The 17,116-nt window shown below is 34.9% G+C and overlaps 1 long non-coding RNA gene across 1 annotated transcript; it reads left to right on the forward strand.

The window, feature by feature from the left end:
* The first annotated feature begins 492 nt into the window (after window positions 1-492).
* On the forward strand, window positions 493-13,822 carry LOC133881445 (uncharacterized). Its single transcript, XR_009902518.1, has 3 exons — window positions 493-926; window positions 2,293-2,328; window positions 13,659-13,822. It is a non-coding gene; the product is annotated as an uncharacterized LOC133881445 (long non-coding RNA).
* Window positions 13,823-17,116: the final 3,294 nt, after the last annotated feature.

Consider the following 17,116-nt stretch of genomic DNA (forward strand, 5'->3'; position numbering starts at 1 on the left):
TATAATAATATTACTAGTTCGATAGACATTATTACAATATTAATATGATAATATTAATTGATGTGTAATATTAATCATTGTGTATAAATATTATTTGGCATAACATTATTCAGTATAATAATATTATCCGTGTAATAATATTGCTGAGAGAATAATATTAATAATGAAAGAAACTACACTCTAATCGAACTTAAAATTATAATACTAAAGAGTTTGATTAAAATAGTAAGAACCCGAGATAAAAATATCTTACAAAACTTAATTACTAAGTTTGGTATAAAAGTATCTAAGAATAATAATATCTAAAAGATTAACTTAAGATATTTTGTAGATTAAATCTTATAATAATACAAAATTTATCAAGTTAAGTTAACTTGACAACAAGTTGTAAAGAAAAAAAATATCCTACAACTTGCAGCGCAAGTTGTTTCCACGCCTATTTAACCTCTTCAGCAAACTTTGTTCTATCTTCTTCTTTTATTCTTTCTTCTCTCCTCTTTTGCTTTTATTTTCTAATTCCTCGCTTCCTCTTTCTGTCTCGCCCAAACACATACATAGAGCAGAGAGAAGGCACACAGAGAGATAAGGGAACCGGTGTGGGAGAATCAAACCGGGAGAGAGAGAGAGAGAGAGAGAGAGATTGAGACTGAGGGAGAGATCCAGCAAAGAGGGAGAGATGCCGAGAGAGAGAGTGAGAGATCCGGAGAAAGAGAGATCGACGGGAGAGAGAGAGAGAACCCGATCGTTGGTGGGTCTGTGCGGAGAAGGCCGGAGGTGCGATTTCCGGTGGATCCCAGGCCGATTTTCAGCCAACTATAGAGGACACGTAGCAGACCCAGGCTGAACCAGAACCGGTTTCAGGTGGGTTTTCTGGTGGGTTCGACAGTGGGATGATTTCCAGTAGATTTTCTATAAAAATTCTCAAGGTAAATCCTGTGATTCAATTTAATTTATCAGTTTATTATTGTTGATTTATGGTTGATTGGATATCTTGGATTTGTGGTGTTTGACCGGTTGGGTGGTGTTCTAACCATGTGGTGTTGATAGATTGTTAGTTGGGATTCCATGTGTGTTTGATGTATTTATTTTGGTTCTGAACCGGTTGGGTAGGAATATGTTGTCTTTTGAAATTTCACACTGAATGGGTAATTTGATTTGGACCGTTTTGATGAAGAGATTTTTAGAAAGACTGACTGGGTTTCTCAATGTTTTGGGTGATTCTGACTTTGTAAAATTCTAAGTTCTTATTTTGTTTTATTTTGGTGGTTGTTTATGGAGTTTTGGATGGAGAAACTGGTTAGAGGTTATGGTTTGTTAAGCAAATGTGAATTTCCTATGGATGACCGAATCTGTTAAAATTTTGGGTTGATTTGTATAAAGTTTTTGATGAATTTTCTAATAGTATCAGTACATGTATATGGCTAAAAACTGAATATATGGACAAGTTTAGAAAATCAAAACTGTAAGGGGACTTAATCTGAGAGTATCTTTAATTTCTTTACCGATGGGTTATTGAATTTGTTAAAAGGAAATTATGGGTTTTTTTTTTTAATTTGTTTTTTTTTTTTTATGTGTTTGGAGGTAGATTTGACTGATTAAAATTGAAGAGTTGTGATTGAATTGTGGTTGATTATATGATATTGGATTTTGGTGATACTATGTAATTGGAATTCCTAGGTTGTGGGTAGCCGATTGTGGAGGACTTTTAATAGTAAAAACATAGTGAATATTGAAGGTTTTAGAAATTAATTTCTTTTTGAATTGTTGATTTCATTTAGTTAAGTTGAGAATAAATTCTGGGTTTGTTTCTATTTTTTTTAGGTAGATAAACTGAATGAGTTTCTTTAGCCTATGGGGTTTGAATTATGGATTTGGTGATTGAGATTTGTTGTGGTTATGATTTTTCTGAATGATCTTGATAGGGTATTTTTGTGAAAGACTTTTTTGTTAATGGCCAATTGGGTTGAGACCTTGTCTATGGGAAATTTTGCTGCTGAATTCTATTATGATGCCATAAACTTCAATGAGCTCGGCTTGATATTAGTTTGTTTGGGGTATGGAGTGTTGGACTAATGACTACGTGATTGAAGGGAGTTACTATTTTTGGGAGGGGATTTTATGTGGTTTAGGCTAAATGAGTTCCTATTGAAATTCCTAGAATTTTGATTTATAAATATAGATAGGTAATATAATTTGGAGATTTATGATTACATGTTATAGGATACCTTAGTTTAAGTTTTAGGCTTCAAATTTCAGAATATTCCTCTAAACTTCTTTTTGCAATTTATTTAGGTAGAAGGTCGACCTTGACGCTAATGGTAAGTCCAGGTAAGGGAACACAATCTAAAAACCCCAGCGAAATTTTAATCACACTTTTCAAAATAAAAAGTCGAGGATTTTCCTAAACTCGTTTATTCCTTTATATTAATTGTCTCTTTAAATTCTGTCATGATATTACTCTTATTATCAAATGTGATTGAGAAATCATGTGATTATATGATGTAGATAAAATTATAGTTCTCAAAGTATGAATTGTGAATGAGTTATGATGTGCAAATTTTAATACTCGCAAGCGCACGAATCGTTTGCAATATAGTGTATGTGCAAGTGCGAGGTTGAATCCACAGGAAATTGCGTTGCAAAAATTAATTTCTATTTAAACTAATTCTATTTTAACCTAATTCCAAATTTTGTGAATAATAGAAAAATAAAACAAAACAAAACAAAATGTACTATGGTTTTAGAATTCATACCCACCAAATCACAACAATATATTCTCATGTTCGTCAATACATATCTGAAGTTCTTACCGTACAAATCTTATGTATGTTCTACTATGCTTCAAAAATCAATTAAATCATTCAATGAATCCGTTCTTTGCACAAATCACAAAAGATATCCAGTTTATACTGAATCATCAAATGTATCCGTAGAACGAAACACAATGAATATCCAATGTTTTGATAAATGAAAAATCCAAGCAATCAATTAAATGAGACTATTCTCAAAATCATCACATGTATCCGGAAATCCTAATAGATATCCAAAAAACCATTTCAATAATTGAAAAGAAGTAGAACATTAGAAATATTAAATCCAATAAAATCGGATAGCATAAACTCTTATGAAAATATTATTGCTCTTCAAAGGTGAGGTTTCATCCTTAAACTTAGTTGAAAAATTAGCTACTCATGGATAAAAATAAAAAGCTAAATTTTATTAAAAACATAAAGAAAATAGAAGACTTACAAAAGAGAAAATTAGACGCTATGTGCAAAGAGGGCTTTTCGCCTCCACCCCCCACCACCCTTTTTACAAGAGAAAACCATGATATTTATAGGCAAGAACTAGGGCTAAACGTGTCTGTTGCTCGGTACTCCAAGGTCTGGAAAGAAATCGTGTTTAGGCTGCTGACTTCTTTTGGAAAGAAATCAGTGTGATATTCGGTCCTCACTAGTTTTGGAAATAAGAGATTATTCTTTCCAATTTTTGCCGCACGACGTGTCTTCCTTGTTGCTGCCAATTCACGTGTATGATGGGTATGGAAAGAATCAAGTAGAAGGCACCCTCACGTAAGTCAGCTCCATTGTCCACACATCCACGTATGTGATTTCAAGAGAAAAGAAAAGAAGTATATATTAAATCCCTTAAGTTTCGGTCTTGTCCAGTTAGTGTCTTCAGTGCTATCCCTGTCAGGTATGGAAAGAAACGCATGTTTTTTTTTTATGGAAGGAAGATTGCTTGTCTTGGAAAGAAAAACCCATGCATTCATTGAATAGCCGCCTAGGTCTTGGAAAGAATTCGGTCTCCACAGGTCTGTGCTGTCTCATTGTGCATGGAAAAAAAATCGTGTCTCTACAAGCTTGCGCCGCACTTTCAGGTTTCCAACTTTCCATGTTTTGTTTTGTTCAGTGTCTCATAAATGGAGAGAAATAGTGTAAAGCCAAAACTAACTTAAGGCTCAAATAAAATATTCTCAACTTAATTCTCTATATGGCACGACACCTTCCTAGAAAGAAATTTATAAAAACAAACTCATGCACGGCTACGTCATGGTGAAGAGGGCTTTAAAAATTTGTTTTTCCCCACTTCTTTGTAATTTGACAAAAAGAACATCATTTTCTCTTAATAACCTGTAAAACACCAAGACACCAAAATTAACCAAAAATATCATAAAATAACAAAACTAAAGGTCTAACAAATGTAAATTTAGGGGTCTAATTATACAATATTTGACACTCATCAAGTTACATATATACCATATGAATGAAGTTAATGAAACTATGGTTCTCAAAATGTATGTGTTATATGAAGATTTCATGAGGTTCTGTATAGTTGTATTTGTGCACCATATCGTATATGTTGCATGTGCTCCATGTGAGCGAAAAAAATGATGGCAGCATCATAATTATATATGCATATATTACACAGTTTTACCCCACGACAGCATCGTGTTATGATCCGGATCCATATGGGTAGCATGGCAACCACACAAAAAGTATGGGTTATCGGTCGGGGGGTCTTCACCTAGGGAAGTTCCTAGCCCGTCAGCTCTCCCTTGTGACAACATGATGAGCGATTAGGTCCTTCGGGATCGGTCCTTTTGGATGTGCCAAACGTAACGTGCGCCGCTCACGGCTAAGTAGCGGAGGTGGGCCGGTGGAGGGTAAAACTTACATGCTGTATAAATGATGCATGCACCATTCTGCATTTGATATAATTATATGTCATTTAACTGTTTTCTTTACTTGCTAAATTATCTAAACTCTATTTAGAATTTCTGAAAATAAAAATAAAAATATCATACTCTTGTTTGTTGTACTTTCCTTACTGAGTTGTCAAACTCACCCCTTTTCCCCCAAATCTTTTCAGATGACCCAGTAAGACGAAGTCATTTCATTGTAATGACGTAGACCTCGCTAAGAGCAATAGATCGTTGTGAACCGACCAAACCAGTATATTGTATAGTATGTCTCTTTTTAGAGTTCATGGCATTGTATAGAATTATTAATAGGCATGAATAATAAAATAAGAAGTTACAATCTAGATGTTGTAAATGTACGCTTTCATTTGAATGTTTTTAGCACTCAAGTTCGCGTTTCTCCTTATATCCTAAAATGGGGGTGTGACAACATGGTTTTAGAGTAATTTGCTCTATGGACTATAGGAGTGGATTTTTAGAGTCTAACTTCTACATGATCTAAGGAACAGATTTGATCCTGCATCATAGCAGATTGACTTTGTGAACCATAGGATTGATCTTATTAAAGTTGAAGTCTCTAAGTTGGAAATAATACCAAGGAACAAGTTATTATCAGTATCAAAGTGGGATAGGTTTTCAAGATTTGTTTACCTAAGTGTTAAGTTGTACAATCTTTTTTCGAGGAGTGGCAATTGTTTTAGATTGCATCGGTTATAGGCCAACTTGTTTTGGATGGATTGGTATCTAGGACCATGTTTTGAGGTATAATTAAGAAGGATATTAAATTGCAGGCTTTTGATGCATATTACTTTTGCAGGAATATGGATGTAGGAAATAAAATTCGACTATTTGTTATCACACAGTGGAAGCAAATTTTATAAGTGAATACTAATGGTTTAATGCGCACTTGATAAATCTTGGGAGAATCAGGAAAGATGTCTTTTGGGGACTTAGTGTATCAAGATTAATTAAATTGTTGAAAGTTTCATAGTGCATCAAAATTACAAAAGAATAATGTTGGGGGTTTAGAGATGTAATGGACCTGAATCTTCTTTCTTAGGATGGATATCTATTCTGAGGATAGATAGTTTAGTAGTGTACCAAAGAGATTGGTAATGGCAAGGAATGCTAGTTAGCCACCAAAATTGAGGTAAATATGGAGATTTAATCAATTTACCCCTTGGCAATAGTGGTATCAGGTGATACTAAGCTTATGTGGACTTTTGAGGACAGTAGACTTAAAATCTAAGCGTGGATCTTGCTAGAATTATGTTGTAGTACAACTAGCTAGAAATTGTGAATTCTTTGTGTCGACTTATATTGGAACGGACTGGGTACTTAAATATATATATATATATATATGTATATAGTACTTAGAATATTGAGGGTAAAGAGTTATGTGGAAATTTAATTGGATATGTTTGGTTTGAGGTCATTCTGATGATAGAATGGTTAGGACACTGGGTTGACTAACACTCCAGCTACATATATGGATTTGATGAATTCAGTGATTTTGTTTATAATAGACCGGTGTAGTCTAAGGCTTAGAGAAGCGTGGATATCTTTTGAGGGTGGAATAACAAAATCTCGAGAGAAAAGACGTGTGGGTTGTAAATCAAGTTGCTTTTAAGGGGTATTGGTCGAATTTCTATAGAGGTGAATGTTATGGTTCTTTGAGCAATTTCAACTAGTGTGATAGAAGTTTCTTAGGTCTTGTTAAATATTATAGTGGAATGATTATCAGTATGGCGATCTCATTGATATAGTTGACTGGACCAAAGAGTGTAAGAAACATTTTCAAGGATTAAAGCATATTAGTGTTTCCTTTTAGTAGTTAGAAGATTGGATTGTGATTAAGAAATTTAAATTTTGGTTGGAAGTTTTTGAGGTAGTTGCTGTTAGATTATGAAGTTTATTGAGGAAACTAGGTTAATATGAGAAGGTTTTGAGTATACTATAATTTAATTTGGTTACGAAGAATTGTGGATAAGTGATTGATCTTTGTTTTGGGTGGATGTGTGTTTTGTTATGATTCTGGAAGTTAACCAATTAGGGTATGATTATTGATATGTGGCTTACCAACTAAGAGCTTGTAAGTATGTTCATTTCTTAGTTGCTAGCTTGATCTTGATGTTTGTAACTATTAATATGGGAGTTATATTTGGGTTGTTAATATTGATTTTGAGGATTTTGAGTTTGATTTTTGACTGTGTGAGAGGTTTTAAGTTTTTAGGATCACTCGAGCATATTAGTAAGTTACTAAAGAATTGATTAGTTCTGAGTAACTATTGAATTGTATACTTGATGATGAGACTATAGTTGTTGAACATATTTTGTTAAGGTCTGATTCTTGATATGGTATTATATGCTGTATAGGATTTTGGTGGCGTGGGTGTATCTCATCAATGAGTTTTATTTAAGTATTAGCTTAGATTTTTTATTTTTTATTTTTTATTTTTTTTGTGTCTCTTTATGTAAGATTATCATTGTTCTATGATATATGATAGAATTATTTGAAGAAATGGAATTTGTTTCTTGGATAGCTCTGCAAATACTACATAAATATTCATTTATTTTTTTAAAGAGTTTAAAGGTAGTATGAATGACTTGAGTTGATTAAGGATTATGATCGTTTGATTGATTACTACTCTAGAAAGGCTAATGTTGTGGCAGAAACACTTAGTAGGAAAATCCCCTGGGATCTCTATAGTTATGATGTATTCTGTAGCGCCCCAGATTTTAAGAAATAAAATAAAATGTCTTAAATTAGAATTTAAGACTGAATAAAATAGACAAGTCTAGAATTGACGTTCGATTCTCAAGACTAGACGCTCGAACGACTTAATATTGTTGGAAACAATATTCACATCGATCAGTTAATAAAACACGTGGCTTTAAACATGGTGTTTTAATCCTCGATAATTAATAAGGAATACATGGATATTTATGAAAATAAATATTTTTTGGTCTTATTATTTATAAACCGTAATTTTATAAATAAAGAATAATATTATTAGACCATAATAATATTACATGATTAATAAATTGACAGACCAAATTAATTTGTGGATTAATTGGCGTGATAATATTGTCGAATAATATTATGTGTAATATTTACTGTGCTATTATATGATATATATATATATATATTTGGTATATATTTATGGTGCTATAATATTATTGAGATAATAATATTATCCATGAAACGAATTAGACTCAAAACGGATATAGATTGTAGTTTTAATGAGTTATATACATAATGGTTAAGACCAATGTAAAAATATCAACCGATAAAATATCTAGAGATATTTTTATAAGAGATATTTTAATGAAAGATATTTTAGAAAAACTTAACTACTAAGTTATATACAAAATATCTAGTGATATTTTACTAAAATTAATGATTACAAAAAATAATATCCTAATTCTTTTATAAAATCGACTACTCTCTCTCTTCAGTAATTCTCATAACCGGTTCTTCCTTACTCTTCTTTCATTCTTTTCTTCTTCATTCTTCTTCCTTCTTCATTTCTCTTCTCTGTTCTTCTTGCCCGACCGACCACAGAGAACAGAGTCTGAGAGAGAGAGATTCAAGGAGAGCGAGAGAGCGAGATCAGAGAGTGAGATCGGGAGAGAGAGACAGAGAGACCGAGAGTGAGAGATGGAGGTCCGATAATCCATGATCGGCTCCAGAGTCGAAATCCGGCAATAGAGGAGCTTCGGCAGAACCCAGGAGCTTGGACCCGTGACCCGTACCCGTGAGACCCGACGGCTTGAAGGCTAGATTTTCGGCGACTTTTCCAGCGGAATCAGTGGCAAATTCCGGTGGATTTGCTATGAAAATCATTGGGGTAATTTCTTATAACCTATGATGATTTATTTTGGGGATTGATTTGATTATTGTTAAATTAGGGTTTGATGATTTTTGGGGGTTTTCTATTGATTGGTTAAGGGATTTTTATTGTGATGGGGTATTTTTGGATGTTGATTTCCCTGTTTTGTGTTCTTGTTCCAACCGATTGTGTGTCGGCAGTGGCTATGGGTTTTCTGAGTTGGCTGATTTGGGGAAATCATTGCTGTTTAGTGTTGGTACAGTTTCCGGTATGGTGTGAATCTGCACGCCCTTCTAATGTTCTTCGCGCTTCTCAATAATTCTGCAAAACAACAAAACTAGGGACCCTTCTCCGATAACTAAGTTAGCTTCTGTGAGAAAATAATGATCTATGCATGAAATTGAGTCTTAGTTTATACCTGGGGTATGGGCCTATTTATAGGGAAAGAGGTGGAGTCAAACCTGGATTAGGACTCCTGCTCTTTGTTGATCTAGAACTGCTGTCAGAGTTCTAATTGGACTTTAATCCTTTATTAAACTTCTAATTGGATATCTTCTTAGACTTCAGATCTAATAATTCTTCTTATTTGATTGGACCATAAGTCTTATCCCAATTCTCTGATTTATCTGAATTAGTTGTTAAATGTCTATCTCCTCCTTGGATCGGGTTGAGTGGAATTTATTCCCAACAGTTACCCCCCAATTCCCTTATCCGAAGCTTGCTTGAATAATGGGAATTCCATGTCTAAGGAAACCCGAGCTTTGTCTCCTTCTAAAAACCTGCTAACCTGCAAAACCTGAGGGTTAAATCTTACCCCCCATTACCTTCTTGTTTTTCCTTAAGGTTTTCTCCCTGTCTCTTGAAAAACCTGCAAAACCCGAGGGTTAAATTCGACCCCCCTGGCTCTCTTTATTTCTCTCTCTCGGCAAGGATTGATCCGAGAATGCTTTCTTCTTGCTCGCGGCTAGGACTGATCCGAGAGTTTTCTTCCTGTACTCGGCTAGGACTGATCCGAGACTCTCGGCTAGGACTGATTCGAAAGTTTTCTTCCTGCCCTCGGCTAGGACTGATCAGAGACTCTCGGCTAGGACTGATCCGAGAGTTTTCTTCTTGTACTCGGCTAGGACTGATCCGAAACTCTCGGCTAGGACTGATCCGAGAGTTTTCTTCCTGTACTCGGCTAGGACTCATCCGAGACTCTCAGCTAGGACTGATCCGAGAGGCTTTTGCCTGCAAAAGAAACGACATCAACAGGTTCCCGGTCCCTAGACCGGGAACATTCTGATGCTTAAGTCAGCTATATTCTTTTATTCTGAAAATACTTATTCCCAAAATCTGGGAAATTTTCTGTCTTTTATTATAACTAGTCTGAGTTAAAAATAAAAGTCTAGTTCTTTGCAAACATAAATGCTAAAAATAAAAGTCTAGCCTGAAATTCCCGAGAGTCCTTTTTATGGGATCACAGGCAGATACTGTTGTTGCCTCGGCTCTCTATGCCGTGGGCTTCTGCTTCCTCGGTCTTCTCTTCTTTCTATGTCATCTCGGGGATCATTCTCTTGATGCCTCTCGCCTAGCTGAGGACGGTCTCGGGGATAGTAATCCTGTGGCTGCTGATCTCGGGGCTGATAGTCCTGATGATTCTGAGGCCTGTTATTTCCTTGCTGGTTTCGTTTTTCTCCCAAGAACCAAACCAGCTTGTCATTCTTTATGAATTCTTCTATTAACAACCTTAGGGTTACGCACCCCTCGGTGTAATGACCTGCTTGTTTATGAAAATCACAATATTTGCCTGCATTCCTGTAAGGAGGATTACCTGGTATCTTTTGTGGTTTCCGAAACGCCGGATCTCTTTTTATCTCCATAAGAACTTCTGATATCTCGGCATTGAGAGGTGTAAAATTGTAATCTTTGAACTTCTTTACCTGCCTCTGCTCTTCCCCATCAGCTTTCCTGAATTCTTTCCTTTTCTTTTCTGGTGCTGTCTCTTGGGGTGGCCTAGAACTGGCCATAGACTTCAGCGTTTCTTCCTGATTGATGAATTCTTCTATCTTATCCATGAGGCCTTGCAAGGTACTCGGTTGCTTCCGAACCAACTTCTTCATCAAAGGCTCCTCGGGTGAAATTCCTTGATAAATGGCAGCAAAGACCATATCCTCGGTTGAATCTTCGACCGTTACCTTCTCTCGGTTAAACCGAGCCATGAACTCCTTAAGACTTTCGTTGCTTTGCTGGTGCAATGATAGCAAATATCTCGAAGACTTCTTCCTTGTTCGTAAAGCTAGAAATTCGGTTAGGAATATTTTGGACAACTCCTTGAACTGATTAACGGAATTCGGGGGCAGCTTCCTAAACCAGTCTCGGGCATTCCCCGAAAGAGTAAGGGGGAAGGCCCGACACGCTACTTCATCGGGTGTCCCGTGAAGGTCTAGATGAGCTCGAAAATTCTCTAGGTCTAGGGGATCTCCGTCTCCTGCATAACTTAGAATTTGGGGTACCTTAAACTTCTCGGGAAGCCGATAGTCTGCTACCCGTCTGGTGAAGGGTGAGTCTGTACCCATTAGGAGCTTGTCCACCACTACGGATCTGCTTTTGTCATTTCTTTCCATCTCCATGTACGTGCACCTTCTCTCTAGCTCGGCAATAACTCTGCTCAGATCTCCTTGGCGGTCATTCTCCCTCCGAGGATTAATGTTATCGTTGTGGTCTTCTTCCTCACGCTCATCCCTGTTCATCTCGGGATTGGGCTGTTTCGGCCTCCTTCGCAGCAACTCGGCATTCCGCTGTGTTAAGGATTCAATCTGGGCTTCCAACGCTGCTATGCGATCTTGATCTCCACCCCCCGAGGGAGGGTTCGGTGGAGGCTGCAAATTATTCTGAATAACTGGCTCCATTCAGATTATGGGCTTTCGGTTGGTCTGGCTTCCGGAACGTGTGTTCATCACCATGCTGGATCTTATTTTTCTTTTATGAGGAACGAATAATCGTTTCCCACAGACGGCACCAAACTGTTGGTACAGTTTCTGGTATGGTGTGAATCTGCACGCTCTTCTAATGTTCTTTGCGCTTCTTAATAATTCTGCAAAACAACAAAAACTAGGGACCCTTCCGGGGATCCCGCTCTGATGCCTAAGTTAGCTTCTGTGAGAAAATAATGATCTATGCATGAAATTGAGTCTTAGTTTATACCTGGGGTATGGGCCTATTTATAGGCAAAGAGGTGGAGCCAAACCTGGATTAGGACTCCTGCTCCTTGTTAATCTAGAACTGCTGTTAGAGTTCTAATTGGACTTTAATCCTTTATTAAACTTCTAATTGGATATCTTCTTAGACTTCTGATCTAATAATTCTTCTTATTTGATTGGACCATAAGTCTTATCCCAATTCTCTGATTTATCTGAATTAGTTGTTAAATGTCTATCTCCTCCTTGGATCGGGTTGAGTGGAATTTATCCCCAACATTTAGAGACCCTGTTTGTTGTTGGATCGGCTGACCCGTGATTATGTGATTAATGTTTTCTGTTTTGGGTGTTTTTCCCTGCTTGACCGTGTGTGTAGAAGTAGTTCTTCCTTGTTTTGCCAGCCAACCGAAACCGTGATATTCTGGAATTTAGGTCTTGCTTGCCGGTTGTGTATGTGTTGCTAATATCCCTGTTTTAACCAAAATATTTTGGGATTTTAAAAATAAACAAATACCTGATTTTGAGGTTATAATAGCTGAATAAATATTTGAGTGAATATGTATTTTAGTAACCGGATTAGTAATGAATTTTAAAGGATAGATTTCCTATATTGGCCATATGGTGTTTTGGGTATTTGTTTTAGGTTGTTTCAATTGAATAGATATTGGAATGTTATTTGCAGGTATTGGCTAGATATTTATGTGTTAGTTAAATTGGAATGGATTAAATTTAGTCCTAATGGATTGGTAACTAAATTTAAGTCCCTAGGTGGCTTTTGTTGTTGATCAATGGTGTATGAGGTATTGTTTGGATTAGTGTAAGTGTGTGCTTGGTATGTGTTTTATTATTGTTTGGCCATTTGATGTTAAGTCATATATCATGTGTTGACCAGATCTATGTGAAGCATGAATTGTTGTGCCTTGTCATGTTTGGTTTAAACTAATTTTAGTAAGAATTCCCTATTGTAATTAAATGGGTTATTATCCTTATGTTTAAGATAACAATTGGTGTGAGGTTTGTATTTCGGATACGCGTTTGTTATAATAAACATGTTGTTGGATAATTTATAGACAGTTTGATATATGGACCAAATGGGTATTCTATTAATGGGCTTGTGTCTTATTATTGATGATTGATTTATCTATGCTCTAGGAAATGATATTAAGAATTTTAGATTGTACTCAAGTACTACTTGAGACCTAGATTAGATATTATTCTAAGGTATTGATTTGCTAATTGATTAAGCAAATATTAAGACTTAACCATGTTAAGTGTTAATAAATGTAAATGATTTTCCAATTAATAGATGATTTCTTCTATGTATGTGTATATGTATAAAAATGGAATTCATGTTTAGGCATGAATTTCTAAGAGAAATGATATTGACCTTTTATGCACATGTAAATGTATTTGATGCAGATGATGAACTGTGACTGCACAAAAGGGCTGTTAAGTATAAATTACTTACTGAGGGTAGTACTGGATTTCAATAGTGTTGTGTTTACGTTTTATTTTAATTGGATGCGAGTGAATGATCATTGCATACAGTTAATAATCAACCTATAAATATTGGGAGGGACGTCTCCTAAAGGTTCAGGATGGGAAAAGTGCCTGGAACCGAAAACACAATAATTCATATTGATTGGGACGACTCTCAAAGTGCTAGTAGAGTGACGTGTGACGTACTCTGCTAGTGCGAAAATAAGCTAATCAAAATGTAATGGTGAGGGATTGATTCCTAGAAAGACGCTGACCGGGGGGACGACCCTTATAACAAAGGAGTGTAATGACTATATTGAACTGTTAAACTTTGCATAGAAAACTATCACTACATCATTATGCTATCTCTGTTCCTTAAATAACGCATAAATCATTGATATTATTGAATGACAGTTAGCTCACTTATGGAACTATGGGGTTGTGGTTATAACCACTGTCTCATAGATGTTTGCGCAGGTTATGAAGATTATGGATTGGATTAACTGCTAGCTTAAGAGATTTAAAAGCTGTTGTAGTTAGATTTTAGTGCTTTGTACCTATAAATGTTTGTACTGTTTTGTATGTACCATTTTTAAGGATTTACTTGTATTTAGTAAGTTTCCATATATGCTTTATATGTACCATTTTTAAGGATTTACTTGTATTTAGTAAGTTTTCATATATGCTTTAGTGTCATGTGTGACACATGTTTCTTTGTAATTAGTATAAAGAATTTTTAATGTATGTATAGAGGAATTTCAATTAAAGCTCTGAATGCATTGTAAGGGAGTTGTCCCTGATGGTTGTAAAGAAAAAAAAAGATATTCGTATTTTTCCGCTGCTAGATTTATCGTCTCTGAAAGGTTAATGACACATAATTATCCAGATATAATTACTTACGCTTTTTTGTAAAAAGCAGGTCGTTACATATTCAGTTTGGGTTTGTAGGTATTGGAATTTGAAGAGGTTTAACACAAATGACTGTTTAAGTGAAAATGAAATAATGTTTAAGGATTTTCTAATGGAAAGAAACTCCAACTCCTAAGGATTAATTAAGCACGGTCTTTTTATCGAGACGTTGGACTTTGAATAAATTTCTTCCCTAGAATTGTGAGGTGGAATTTCAATAACATAAGATGGAAGACTTTCCTTGGGAAGTGTTGAATAACAAGGTCAGAACTACGTATTCTTGATGCAAATCTCGATGCTCACACTAAGAAGACCGAATCTAAGTTAAGTTAGACTTTATCGGTTGAGTGTACCTAACAAATATGTGACACCCGCTCAAGCGCGAGTATACTCTCTTGTTTTCGATGAGGTTTATGAGGAAGTATACACAAACCTGCCAGTCCATATTGAATAAATGTTAGTACCCCCGCCTTAGTCAGTAGAACGACTCATAGAATAGATCATGGTACTATATAAAATATTATTTTCTTACACCCTTTTTGAAAGGAAAAAAACAACCGCTTATCATGGTCGAAGTTTTCGTCTATAATAACTTTATTTCTGAAAAGAAGCAGAATGAACTTTAACAATAGAAGATAAGGTGAAATTTCAAGATATTACTTAAAGTAATTCGAATACAATGATCTGATCAGGTTTTGCTAATACAGACGAATAAATAGACGAGGTCTACAATAAGAGCAGACCTTTACGTTGAAGCAGAGAAATGGAAATGAAAATGATAGGAATAAATTAGATTTTCATAGATAAGCATTACCGGTTGGAATAAATTAAATGCTACATCTTAAAATCTAAGTCGTTTTGACTTTAGATTTAGAAATCTAAATCTCTGTTGAAAACTTTATGGTTTTTGAATTTCGGGGACGAAATTCAGTTAATGGGGGAATGATGTAATACCCCGTATTTTAAATACGAATATTTATGAAAATAAATATTCATTAGCTTTATAAACTTCGATTTAATAAAATAGGAAATATTATTGGACTCTAATAATATCACTGAATAATTAAATAGACAGACTCGTATATTCAGTAGTGAAATTAGAGTAACATTATTAGTATAATAATTTTACTAGTTCGATAGGCGTTATTACAATATAAATATGATAATATTAATTGATGTGTAATATTTATCATTGTGTATAAATTTTATTTGCCATAATATTATTCAGTATAATAATATTATCCATGTAATAATATTGCTGAGAGAATAATATTAATAATGAAAGAAACTAGACTCTAATCGAACTTAAAATTATAATACAAAAGAGTTGATTAAAATAATAAGAACCCGAGATAAAAATATCTTACAAAACTTAATTACTAAATTTTGTATAAAAATATCTAAGAATAATAATATCTAAAAGATTAACTTAAGATATTTTGTAGATTAAATCTTATAATAATACAAAATTTATCAAGTTAAGTTAACTTATCAAGTTAAGTTAACTTAGTCAACAAGTTTTAAGAAAAAAAATATCTTGCAAGTTGCAAGTTGTTTCCATGCCTATTTAATCTCTTCAGCAAACTCTCTTCTATCTTCTTCTTTTATTCTTTCTTTTCTCCTCTTTTCCTTTTATTTTCTTCTTCCTCGCTTCCTCTTTTTGTCTCGCCCAAACACATACACAGAGCAGAGAGAGGGCACGCAGAGAGATGAGGGAACCGGTGGGGGAGAATCAGATCGGGAGAGAGAGAGAGAGAGAGATACTGAGAGAGAGAGAGAGATGCCGAGAGAGAGAGTGAGAGATCGGGAGAAAGAGAGATCGACGGGAGAGAGAGAGAGAGGACCCGATCGTTGGTGGGTCTGTGCAGAGAAGGCCGGAGGTGTGATTTCCGGCCAACTGTAGAGGACTCATAGCAGACCCAGGCTGAACCAAAACTGGTTTCCAGTGGGTTTTCTGGTGGGTTCGATAGTGTGATGATTTCCGGTAGATTTTCTATAAAAATTCTTAAGGTAAATCCTGTTATTCAATTTAATTTATCAGTTTATTATTGTTGATTTATGGTTGATTGGGTATCTTGGATTTGTGGTGTTTTACCGGTTGGGTGGTGTTCTAACCATGTGGTGTTGATAGATTGTTAGTTGGGATTCCATGGGTGTTTGATGTAGTTATTTTGGTTCTGAACCGGTTGGGTAGGAATCTGTTGTCTTTTGAAATTCCACACTGAATGGGTAATTTGATTTTGATCGTTTTGATGAAGAAATTTTTAGAAAGACTGAATGGGTTTCTCTAGGTTTTGGGTGATTCTGACTTTGTAAAATTCTGAGTTCTTATTTTTTTCATTTTGGTGGTTGTTTAAGGAGTTTTGGATGGAGAAACCGGTTAGATGTTATGATTTGTTAAGCAAATGTGAATTTCCTATGGATGACCGAATCTGTTAAAATTCTGGATTGATTTGTATAAAGTTTTTGATGAATTTTCTAGTAGTATCACTGCATGTATAAGGCTAAAAACTGAATATATGAACAAGTTTAGAAAATCAAAACCGTAAGGGGACTTAATATGAGAGTATCTTTAATTTCTTTTACAGATGGGTTTTTGAGTTTGTTAAAAGGAAATTATGGGCTTTTTTTTTTTATTATTATTATTTTTTTATTTTTATGTGTTTGGAGGTAGATTTGATCGATTAAAATTGAAGAGTTGTGATTGAATATATGATATTGGATTTTGGTGATACTATGTAATTGGAATTCCTAGGTTGTGGGTAGCCGATTGTGGAGGAGGACTTTTAATAGTAAAAACATAGTGAATATTGAAGGTTTTAGACATTAATTTATGTTTGAATTGTTGATTTCATTTAGTTAAGTTGAGAATAAATTATGGGTTTGTTTTTATTTTTTTTTTTAGGTAGAGAAACTGAATGAGTTTCTTTAGCCTATGTGGTTTGAATTATGGATTTGGTGATTGAGATTTGTTGTAGTTATGATTTTTCTGAATGATCTTGATGGGGTATTTT

Source organism: Alnus glutinosa, chromosome 11 (genome assembly GCF_958979055.1).
Source record: "Alnus glutinosa chromosome 11, dhAlnGlut1.1, whole genome shotgun sequence".
Lineage (NCBI taxonomy): Eukaryota > Viridiplantae > Streptophyta > Magnoliopsida > Fagales > Betulaceae > Alnus > Alnus glutinosa.